Genomic DNA, 12,044 nt, shown 5'->3' with positions numbered 1-12,044 from the left:
AATTCTACAGATCGTAAGGGTAACCTAATACATGTAATGTCGGCTTTTGCTGGGACTATCACCCAATTTGTATCTTGATCAGCTGTTGGAAAAACTTTGACAAACACTCTTAGATGAGACAGTCTTGTCTTGTCAGCTGATTTGTGGAATCAAGAACATTTCATTCATAACCAGCAATAGTACTATAATCATCACAATGCCAATAACTGAATTCACAACTAATTCATTAGTGAGTTCATCAATTGTTAGGCAACATTGAGCATGTCCATGTCCATGACCTTGCTGAATGCCTCTTTCAGAGGTAATCAACTGATCCTCAAAGTAGAAGAAGATTATAACACTAATAAAATAAAGTTCAAAAATACTTTCTTCAATTTTGTTCAACTCTGGAGTAAGGACTAGGCTGTTGTTTCACATATTTAGGAAATATTTAAATTCTGAATATCCGATTTCAACAACATGACAATGATTAAAAATTCACATCTACTGCAAATACCGTTGATACCGTTGTCCTTGGAAGAAATACTCAAAGAAGTTCCAGATAATATTAGACAATATCTAATGCTAGTAAATGAGAGAATACCAGTCACCAGGTAAGAAGGATTTGCAATAAATTGATGTATGTAGCCGTTACTACGTGGTAGGAATTCATAATGAATAATGAAGAAAAGAGAATTGAAACTTTCTAGGTTTTCACTACTTTTATTTGTAACTAACGTTACTGCAGTTTAATTTTTATCAGGATTCTGACAAAGCTATAGCAATCATTATTTTCAAGGCATTGTAGTATCATGGTTCAAAGACAATGAACTTGTGATAAAATTTCAACAATCCTTGAGAATCCGACGTGAACTTCTATGAGAGAAAATCAAACAAACGCTGGGTATGCATCATAAACAAATGAGTAAAGAAATGTATGCGGAATGCACGTTAAGATGACAAGCCGGGAAGAATCCAGTTTGTGATGTGAGATACGACCCCGCCGAGAGAAAGTGACATCCCTGACGTCCATCAAGCAGGCGGCGACGAATGAGAAATATTGCCGGTACACAAACGGCCGAGGTTATATGGGTTTGTTCATGTCGTGGATAATATGGACATTCTTTGGTATTCCGATGTTTCTACAAGAAATTTCTCAAACTGTAAACATCAAAATGTATTTGTTACTTAATAAACTACACCTTACGATTTGATCTTCACAAACTTTATTATCAAAAATATATCACGACATGTTTCGCTATTACACTAGTTTTTTACTATTACGGAAAAGCTTCTGTGATAGCAAATATGTTGTGTTAGGAATCACACGTTAAAAGGTAAGACCGTTAGTCATTAGCTCGCACAAGTTTCTCAACTTCTGAGAGTTGTCGTTCGTATGGGGGCGACAGCTGATTAACGGAAAAACATATTTTAAACAGAGATTTTTTTGAAACAGATATTTTTGAAAATGACGTTTTTAAGATCAAACCGTGAGGTGTAGTTTATGAAATTACTATGGATCTTCATCAAGTAACGGCCGAATCAATCAGAAGAATAAGTGTTTGTTGTTATCACCAAGAATTACTACTACAGTTACAGCCACATCATGCATCTACGACTAATGAGGTCTCTGGCGATCTCAATAGGGACTTCTTCACAATAGGGGTTATTATCAATTTTGCCAAGGAGGTGCGAAATCTGCTTACCTATTTTCAGTAACTTATTACATTAGTTGTCCTTTCCGGTTTTTGTAGATTTATAACGCATTTTACCATGCCATTTTGTCTCGGCAGATCAGTTTCACCTCAAAATACTTAGTCATTGGTACATTTTTGTGAAGAGAACGGTTCTACAGATTGACCAAACTATCTCTTTTGCGCTTTCATGTTCTTATAATCAATTACTGATCGATCTATGCTATACAGTGCATTTCTTTAATGTCCCCCCTTTAATTTTTTGAACGGGGCAACTCAAAAAAATTAAATTTGGGATAATGAAATTAATGCATGAATATTTTATTTTGAAGGTAAATTGACAGATGAAACTTTCAAGATGGCGATCAGGCGCCATCTGGGGAGAAAAAAAGTAAATAGAAAGGGGGGTCTTGTGACACATCTTTTTGAAGCTCCTGACAAATGCTTCACAACCCTAGAATATAATGTCAATATCTTCACATACTACAAAATAACGAAACATTTAATAATTTCCTGAAGACAAACACATGAATATCGATATTTCTAGAAATATTCCTTTTTATCTGCCATATGGCAATTCCAACAACTTGATATGGTTTTTAAAGGCATTTATTGTTTATGAAAACGACAAAAAATGATGTCAATACGACAATGAACATCATTGTTCAGTTAGAATATCCTCATTTAGTTTTCGGTTTTACTAGTAGAAAGGTACCACGTCAACAATCTCTAAAATAGTCAATTCTCGTCCATTGGAAGAAATTGAAGCGATTTTTATTTTCGGTGCGACGCGTAACTTTCACGAGACCGAAAGGATTTTCAATGAACGTTTTCCGAATCGTCATTCACGAGACCGAAAGGATTTTCTAATTCACAACTACCGGTAGTGTACATAACAAAAAGCCTCCAGGTCATCCGTCCATTCCTGAAGAACAGCAAGTGCAAATAATTGGTGAGGTGGTAGTAAATTCTAAACAGTCTACTTATTCTGTCGCGAATATTTGTGAGGTGTCTCCTTCTACTGTGTGGAGACTTTTGAAGAGGAATAGGTATCACCCATAATTCTGCAAAATCATGACGGAAACCATCGCAAGGCACCGTATCTATCTCCACAATATTTATCCACAATATTTATCTCCACAATTGTTGTTTTTAAATGACAATGCCGTTATTAGAGCGACACCAACCCTCACGTTTTCCGGGAAACACATACTAAATATCCAGAAAAAAATTACTGTTTCGGCAGGAATATTGGGAAAAAAATTGTAGCACCTCTATTTATTGATTGAAATTTAACAGGGGAAATGTATATGAATTTGCTGGAAACTAGTGGAAAAATATGGATATTATATTCCAACAAGATGGAGCACCACCACATTACTCTTGACAAGTAAAAAACTATTTGGATACCACTTTTCCCGGTCGTTGGATTGGCCGTCGAGATACTACAGAATGGCCAGCCCACTCGCCAGATTTGACATCTTTGGACATTTTTTCATGGGGCTATTTGAAGCAGAAGCTATACGAAACTGAATCTGCTTTAATATTGGATAAATGGCAGAGAATAATAAATATTTTTAGAGATATTGACGTTACTGTGTTTTAAAATGTTCGGCGTGAAATATCGGATTGACTGTTCATATGTCGAGAAGTTCAAGGCAACCATTTCGAGCATCTTCTGAACGGACCACTCCAGCTTATTACCTCATATTATGTAGTTAAATGTCAATGTATTCAGGCAATTATTGAAAGTTCCGCCATTCTGTAGTAGTTGAAGATATTGACATTATATTCTAGAGTTGTGAAGTATTTGTCAGGAGCTTCAAGAAGATGTGTCACAAGACTCCCATTTCCATTTAATTTTTTCCTCAGATGGCATCTAGTCGCCATCTTGAAAGTTTCATCTGTATATTTCACTTCATAATAAAGTATTCTTGCATTTATTTCATTATCCCAAATTTCAATTTTTTGTGTTGACCCGTTCAAAAAATAAAAGAGGGGGGTATTTAAGAAATGCACTGTGAATTTTTCTCGAAAAAGTATCCTTTATACACTTTTATAGATAAGTGGCAAAGACTGAAGATAGAACAAAACAGTAATCTCATTTATTTGTTTATATCTGTTACCATATCAATTAAACATTTCATGAAATTTCAGGCATGGAGTTATTTGTTGAAGTTATAATTCAAGTATGCGTCCGCGCTGTTCGCGTCCATGCAAAACAACTCTCATGTTCGTTCCCTAATCAGCTGAAGAAAGAACTGAAGGAAGCGACTGGAATAGCAGAAATTGGATGCTGCCAGTGCTTTAGAAATAGATGGTCTAAAGAGCACTGTAGCGTTGACACTATAAATAATCGTCATCATAAGTTGAAACATTTAATTTTTGCAGTTTCAATGCATTAACTTGCTAGATAATTCATGAGTTTGAATCAGTATAAGTCTGTATTGTATTGATTGCTGATTGAGGGCAGTCTTGCAGTGGCTTCTTGTTCATCTAGCAGCGGTACCACGCTGAAATCAGTCAGTTTCTGGCAAGAAAGATCTGACCAAAACAGTAGTGTGCCTGTGACTCGATTGAATGTGTGAAACTATCGTCTGAGATAAAAATTTGTTAACTAGTAATAGCTCTGGGAGAAATATGCCATGTGCCAATACTCCAACAAGAATCAAAATGAGGATATTGACTACGTCAAGAAGAGATTGCAATGCACTGATGAAAGGTTATATCCTGAAGCCGGTTTGTATATAATCTCCTAGATTGAGTTCAGTATGGTTCTGCTGCTGGATAAACCAGAAGAATCTCCAAGAATTTATTCTATGAGGTAACCTGCTTAAATATCTGTCGGATACAGTTCAATTGTCCCTTGTGTATTAGTCAAAGAAGTAGTTGGTGAATGTTTTTCAAATGCATTCCGAAATATTCATTTTCTTACTTCATGAATTTGATTCAAACCTACATTCACAACATAATTTATTCCGGCTGTAGTCTAGCAATAGAATAATAAGATATATAAATGCCTGGGTATGGTAATGTCTTCAGTGTGTGTTACTTCTTACACAAATCAACGGCAGGTTGATATCCCTCTGAAAACGTAAACTCTGTGAAAATTAAAGCCAATTAGAGAAACCTTCAGTCCTCATTTCACTAACACTTTATATCTAGAGATCAACAGATTATGGGTAATAAACGCATTGTACACTTTCCACACCAGCGTCACAAAGCCATAACAATACATATTATAACTTTCATTATTTGACATTCCGTTCGCAGGATAACTACCGAACATAATCGACACTTACTTCTTTAATGTCCAGTAAAACGTCTTATATCGTCATTATCGCCAGCGTTACTTGTTCGACACTTGAACGTATTGGGCTCGTTCATTACGTCTTAACAACTCTGTATCCACGACTGTCAGATATACGATAGAGAACCGAATAAAGAGTTATCCCCAAGAAGATATGTTGGATGATAAAAAGATATCTTTGCCTGTTAGCATCTAATTAGGAATGCCTTTACGTCGAACTTTTGGAGGTTTAGTTGTACAGTGTGAACGAATAAACAGGAATAATTTTTGTGTGGCCAGTTCAAAAAATGAGGTGTTCAAATGTCGCCGGCTATACATTCGATAAACGATATTTTTTGTTGGTATAGGTACTCGTCTCGAACATATGTTTATAATTTCAGCTGTTAGAAGCAGAAGTGTTTTACGTAATTGGCAGTTTTTGCTATCGAAAAAAATGGACCAAAGAATTTGCATCAAATTTTGTGTGAAAAATGGAAATAAGTGCTCAAAAATCTTTGAAATATTGACAGTGGCATACAGTGATTGTATTCTGAGTCAGAAGAATGTTTACAAGTGGCGCAAGGTTTTCACAAAAGGTCGAGAAGATGTGAATGGCGACGCTCGCGCTGAACGCCCCAGCACATCAACAACCGATGAAAATGTTGATTCAGTGAAGAAAATTGTTATGGAGAATCGTCGAATCACTATTAGAGAAGTTGATGAGGATGTTAGCATATCGGTTGGCTCATGCCATGAAATTTTTTCGTAAATTTTGGGCATGAAGCATGCAAGATCAAGAAAAAACCGTCACTTGAGCCTTGCTCAGGAGTTGTAGAGTGACTGTAAGGGAGATCCAGATTTGCTTATAAGGGTCAAAACTGGTGACGAATCATGAGTATATGGTTATGAAATCGAAACCAAAGTCAAATCGTCCCAATAGTAGAGCACAGTAGACCCAAGACCAGAAAAAACGACAAGTATCAAATGTCATGGTTTTGCTACCTGTTTCTCTCGATTACCGTAGGAGTTCTTGCCACATGGTTGTAAAGGTGTATTATCTTCAAGTTATGCGCCGCTTGCGAAGGGCAATAAGAAGAAAATGTCCGGTGTTGTGGAAAAACATTTCACGGCTTTTGGATCACCATAATGCTCCTGCTCACCATATTCACCAGATTTGCCCCCCTGTGACTTTTTCTTGTTTCCAAGATTGAAGAGACCCGTGAAAGAACGGCTTTTTACGACGATTGAAGATATAAAAACCGAATCGTGTTTCTTTGGAGATACATGCGCTTGGTTCCAATATTGTGCGAAATTCATATTGGATATAGTTTTTAATATATCGGGTGTGTTAAAAAAAGACAATAAGAATAATAATATGAACAAAAGTAACATTGCAAAACATTCGTTCAATATCCTAATACTCAATTATGGGTTATCTTTTGTATTTACCATAAAAGTTACAAACAATTAGTTTAGTGCATTTTGGGTTAAATTAGAACACACATGTACTTACTATACGATAGTTTTTGGGACTTTTCTATCCTTCATACTTACACAACATAGGCAGGTGAACTTTCAAACCGCTTTCACAGAAACTTCTGAAAAAGATGGCGATTCTTAGTCAGTTTTTCATTCCATATATCTGGTGACGTCACGCCCCGTTTCAATGATTTGTTTCGTTGAGGTTGTTTCATGAAGAATCGGATTTAGGTAATTTTGTATTCGCCAATATTCTTCAAATCACCTGCCGATTCAATTTTTGTAATCAAAAGAGTGGAAATGACCCTATTATACATATTAACGCCTCGAACATGGGCTTAAAATTGGTGAGACAAAAAAATTAGTACAGAAAAATATACTGATTCGAAAAGTACTATGAAAAAACCTAATTGGCAGAAATTCCAAATCAATTATTGGAATCGGCGATGGAACTGGCGATGCAAATTAAGTGAAGAATGTAGAAATTATTTACTTCCATGCGGGCGATTGTTCAATCGAAATCAACCTCCTATACGGGGTCACAAAGTTTTCAGAATTTTCAAAGTATGATTTCAGTCTTTTCTATTGGCAATGGATTAACGGCGGTCGATGGCTTCATTAAAGCTGGCGATAAATAAAGTTATGAACGACCGGGCGCATGATGAGGTCGTTACGGAAGTCAAATTACTATCGGACGTCAATTTGTATTTTCAGTGGCGCGTCTAGTTTGAACCGAGGATGTGTTTTATTTTAGTGTGGCATCACCTCGATTCTTCATTGGTTGGATTCTCGCAATAAAATGACAAAATGAAATAGATGCAGTGAATTGTAACTTTTTATAAGTAGAGGCTGAATTTATTCTTCCGTCCATGCGAACGGTTGCTCAGTTAGAGAAATCTGAAAGATCGTGAATGCATGAAAAAAGAAGAAAAAAATGTATCTAATCAAATACCATAACTTTCTTTGTGTCCCAGTCAGTTTAAATTAAAGAACTTAAAGTTTAGTCCAGAATTATATAAAACAAGTGATGTACTGGAACTGACAAAAAAGCTGATCATTTCTAGACATACACAAGATATTTATGAAGAAAATATCTGTTCCAACTTGACTGGAAGTAGAAGTATTCTATTTCACAATATTGTATTTCAAGGAATTGAGCATACAAAATTGAGTAACATCAGAATATGAAAATAATAGTTTTATTAAAACAACGATAAAAATAAAATAAAAACAACAATAAAAATTAATTGGCGCTCCGGGGCGACTTCATTGATTCCAGTGGCGCATTTGCTTTTTCAGCTGCAGGAAAAACCTGCAGCACCACATCCTCTGAAGATCTTGATCTAACAATGTCCTCTCTCTTGTAAAACAAAATGTAGGGTGTCTCCAGAGGCTCCAATAAATTCAATGCATCGCCAGAACACTTCGTGACACGAATATCGTCAAACTTAAACCAGTCCGTAATAATGACCAAATTCAACGGCAGAACCACAGTGAACAATGACTGCATGAATATTATAATAGTGGTCTGCTAGGTTGAAATGTTCATCTATTTCGAACCTTCCAAAGAGTTTTTTGCTTCCGTTAGAGGTTGAGTCTTGTTTGAAAATCATCAGTGTTATTATTAGATTGACTGGAGCCTCAGCTATACTTGTTTCCTTATAACAGTCAGTTAGTTTGGCGCATGTTTGACAATACAGTCGATCATCACCTGTTAAAAATTCCATTTTCTGATGATTTAACAATAAGCTTTGCACGGACTGGTAATTAGTCGTATTAGAAAAAGCTAGATGACGTTCCAGAAATTCACATAAGTTTTCAGTACTTCTTGAACATTTACCATAAAGTAAACAAGTGAGGATTTTTTTTTAAAATATTAAAAAAAAAATTAAATAAAATAAATCTAAACTTGATTACCTTTCAAAAACTGTATCCGATCTTGACAACATCATGAAAATAGGTTCTCTGTCTTCTGCATGATAAGTTCATAAGTAGAATAGTGATTTCTTCAAGCTAAATGCGAATTTTCAGTAGGTATATAAAAGCAACCTGATCTTCAGAATGTTTATCCAGTACTTTTAGTAATATGCATTAAGGGGCATATAATCATGGAAGTATAAGATGCCTGAAATGAGAAACTTTTCCACAGAAACTATATTTGAATATTTTTGTTCTCTTTATCTGGAGGAATGAAGCCTGAACTCGGAAGTGTGGAGAAAATAATTGACGGATTAACATTCAACTATTTGTTATTTATGTATGAATTGAAAGGAGAGATTACTTTTTGGGAAGAAAAAGTTTCGGCTTTCTATTGCTCCACCTATATGCAAGAGAATGTGGGAATCTTACAGAGAAAAAAAGAAATGATAGGTGGGACGGTAGCCTGCTGGGTTAACGTAGGTGTGTGAACCGGTGTTTGAAACCGCAAGGCCGAACAAACGATTTTCACTTGCTATCGTCCAACCCGTGTAAGGAATTACTCGTTAAAAAGTAAGACCTCTTTAGTCCATAGCTCGCGCAAGTTTCGACTTCTGAGATTTGTCGTTCGTAGGGGGGCGAAAAACGGATTTCAACAGAGAGACAGGCAAAAACTCTTCACAAAGATGCGTAGATCATGCCAAGAAGTAACAAACTGAAAGAAAAAACCCTCTTGAAACAAATACGTTCATATAAACATTGGATTACATGAAAGAAAAAATAATTTAGAAACAATTGATGTTTCCTTGCAATATGCCTCTCTCAATTTAAGAAATACTTCTATGGCTGGGATCGAATCAAATGAGGAATGTCATTCCGTACTTCGATTTCTCCCTTCCTTTGAAAGATTTCCGCATCCTTTTTCCAAAATTTTCCAAAACCTTTCGTGTTATCTGTGGTTATTGTAAATTCAACATAATGAATTTGAGAATTTGAGAATGTATGTACCAGTTCTCAACACTTCAATATTCCGAACAGCAATGAGCTACCGACCGATAAGTTTTTCTGATTACCTAGTATTGAAAACTTTGCTCACGAATACCCTACTCTTTCGATTATTCCCACCTGTTCATTTTCAGAATTATTATTTAGATGAATTATTACTCCGTAATGGATATAGACATCAATAAAATATAAATATCTACTGATGTTAGCTAGTGATAGAGATGATTCAGGAGATATGAATTTGTTTCCCGTAGTATATTGGAAAACATTTCTATTATCACGATAATATTCACATGTAGCAATTCAAACGCTACAAGGTTCAGAAAGTGAAATATTCCACGGTTATTCGAACTCAGACGAAGAGTAGGTCTAGAAAATGGACGTAGAACAATGAGTTTTGATTTCAAAGAGAGGCAATGACATTTTTGATGATTTTCGTTGTTAGAGAGAGAAAGTCTGCTACGACAAAATAATGGTGGGTTGAAGAAAATTAGACAGTCAAATTGTAAATTCAATCAAAAGGTGAATATTATCTTCTTACTAATTACTTTAGTAACCCATCTACTCTTAAAATTATAAAGAAATACCGTTTTGTGATTGTCATTTTGTACCTTCAATATGATAGAACTAGAATAGATCAAAATACTCAATTTAAAACATTGTTCCTTTTTCCTATTTTTTATTTATCAATTTTTAACAGTTTTTTAAAAGAACCGACTTTTTCGAGTAATTATATTTATTTCGTATACAATGAAGTTTTCCTGTAATTGATATCGTAAATATCTATAATCTCTAACTATAATTGATGAATAGATCTCTGAAGTTTTCATAAGTATAAAACATTTTGCATATTTTCGTTTACATTGCCCATATTAAATTTATTGCGTGCGCCACTGTCGTTGGAGGGTATGTCACAGTCTATCGCAAGATTCCTCCTTCCCCGTAACCCGCTCGCCACCGAACCGAGCGGCTTCAAAACATTCTGTGTTGAAGGCATTGGTTTGCCAAGTCCATTTATTTTTCTACGTCCATGATCTAGAACATGAAATATAGGTAAAAAAAAACCTAAAAAATACGCTTTCAAAGAACATGGAACTAAAAAGTTAAAAATAATTTAAAAAAAGTAAGTCTAAAACAATAACGAAGGAAAAATACTGGTATCATTGTGAAAAACCATGGTCGCTTTGTGCCATATTTTTTGTAGGTATATCAAGCGCCCGTAATTTTTTTCACAATAACACTAGTATTTTTCGTTCGTTATTGTTTCAAGCTTATTTAAAAAAATATTTTTAACTTTACAGTTCGATGTTCTTTGAAAGCGTGTTTTTTAGTTTTTTCAAACTTTATTTATTTGTCATTTTTTAGTTTCGTATGCTATAAAATCGTGTTTCTCAGTCTTTTTAAACTATACTTATTTCATATAAACTTTAAGATCAATAAGCCGTATTATATACAGTTTAGAAAAATGGCCATCGATATTTTCCGATTCCGGAGAGGGAGCCTGAAAATCAGCTACCAAGCCCAAGGAAGGCAGCAGGCGTGCAAACAGGGTTACAAATAAGGCAGCAGGCGCGCGTGTTAATTAAAAAAAATCCTTTTTTCAAATGAAAAAATACATGTAAAGTGAGTTCGAATTATATCAAGGAGGTTACCTACAGCGCTATCTGCCCGCGAATAGATCAAGCAATAATGTCGATAATTCTGTTAAATACAGATCCTGAACTTGAGAGTCACAAACAAACTGACGAACAAACATACATACATACAGGTGAAGCTAATTAAAACATGTTAAAAAATCTGATGAACATGTAAAATCAGTTTTTGTCAAATATACCAGCCATATCATTTAAAAAGTTAACCACATATTGGAATAAATTTTGAAACTCGAAGTTTAAAGCAGTTATAAATGATCACTAAATGGGCCAGATCGGACAGTGAAAGTTGTCGTTAGAGATGTGATACTAAATAAAAATTCACCCACCGGAAATTTAAGGGCATAAAGAAATAGTGATGAAATTCAAAAATCATTTTTGATTGCACATGTACAACATAAAACGAACCTTAATAGAATATTTCAGTCTCCGAATATATAACGGTACGAAGAAACAGAGATGAAAAGATGTTTTTTATATGTAAACGTACCCCTTTTATCCCGACGGGGTACGCTCCGGTTGGAATATTCCCGGATCTAAGACCTGAAAAGCACATATTTACCAGTAAAGAGAAACAGAGATGAATGAGTAAGTGACTTTCGCATTTATAAGTACATAAATGAAACTATAACTCTTCTGAATAAAAGCTGTTTCATGGAATGGATCAACTCATTCATTCATTACAGAGAAACATCAAGAGATCATACTTCATATAGAGTCCAAAATCCCATGAAAATAAATTATTTGAATAATCAAGAATGGAAGAAAATCTGAATATTGATAGTTCCTAGTTCTGGTTTATATCTGTAGCTGCTGCGAAAAGTTGTTCTACAAAGCAAATTTGTTCACAAATTATCTCATTAATAGAAAATTATAAACATGCGTGAAACAACAAACACGAATATTCCTCCATTTGTTTTTTTATCCAGGAAACAATGCACTGAACCGAAATGAACTGAGTTGGATAACCGTAACGGTCTATTTCTCATGTGTAAAAATGAACATGTAACAAAATTCACACTTTTGACT

Source organism: Leptinotarsa decemlineata, unplaced genomic scaffold (assembly GCF_025532065.1).
Source record: "Leptinotarsa decemlineata unplaced genomic scaffold, Ldec_3_MD MMD2_tig00026354_RagTag_RagTag, whole genome shotgun sequence".
Lineage (NCBI taxonomy): Eukaryota > Metazoa > Arthropoda > Insecta > Coleoptera > Chrysomelidae > Leptinotarsa > Leptinotarsa decemlineata.
The sequence above is the reverse complement of the archived record's forward strand: the minus strand, read 5'-3'. Positions refer to the sequence as shown.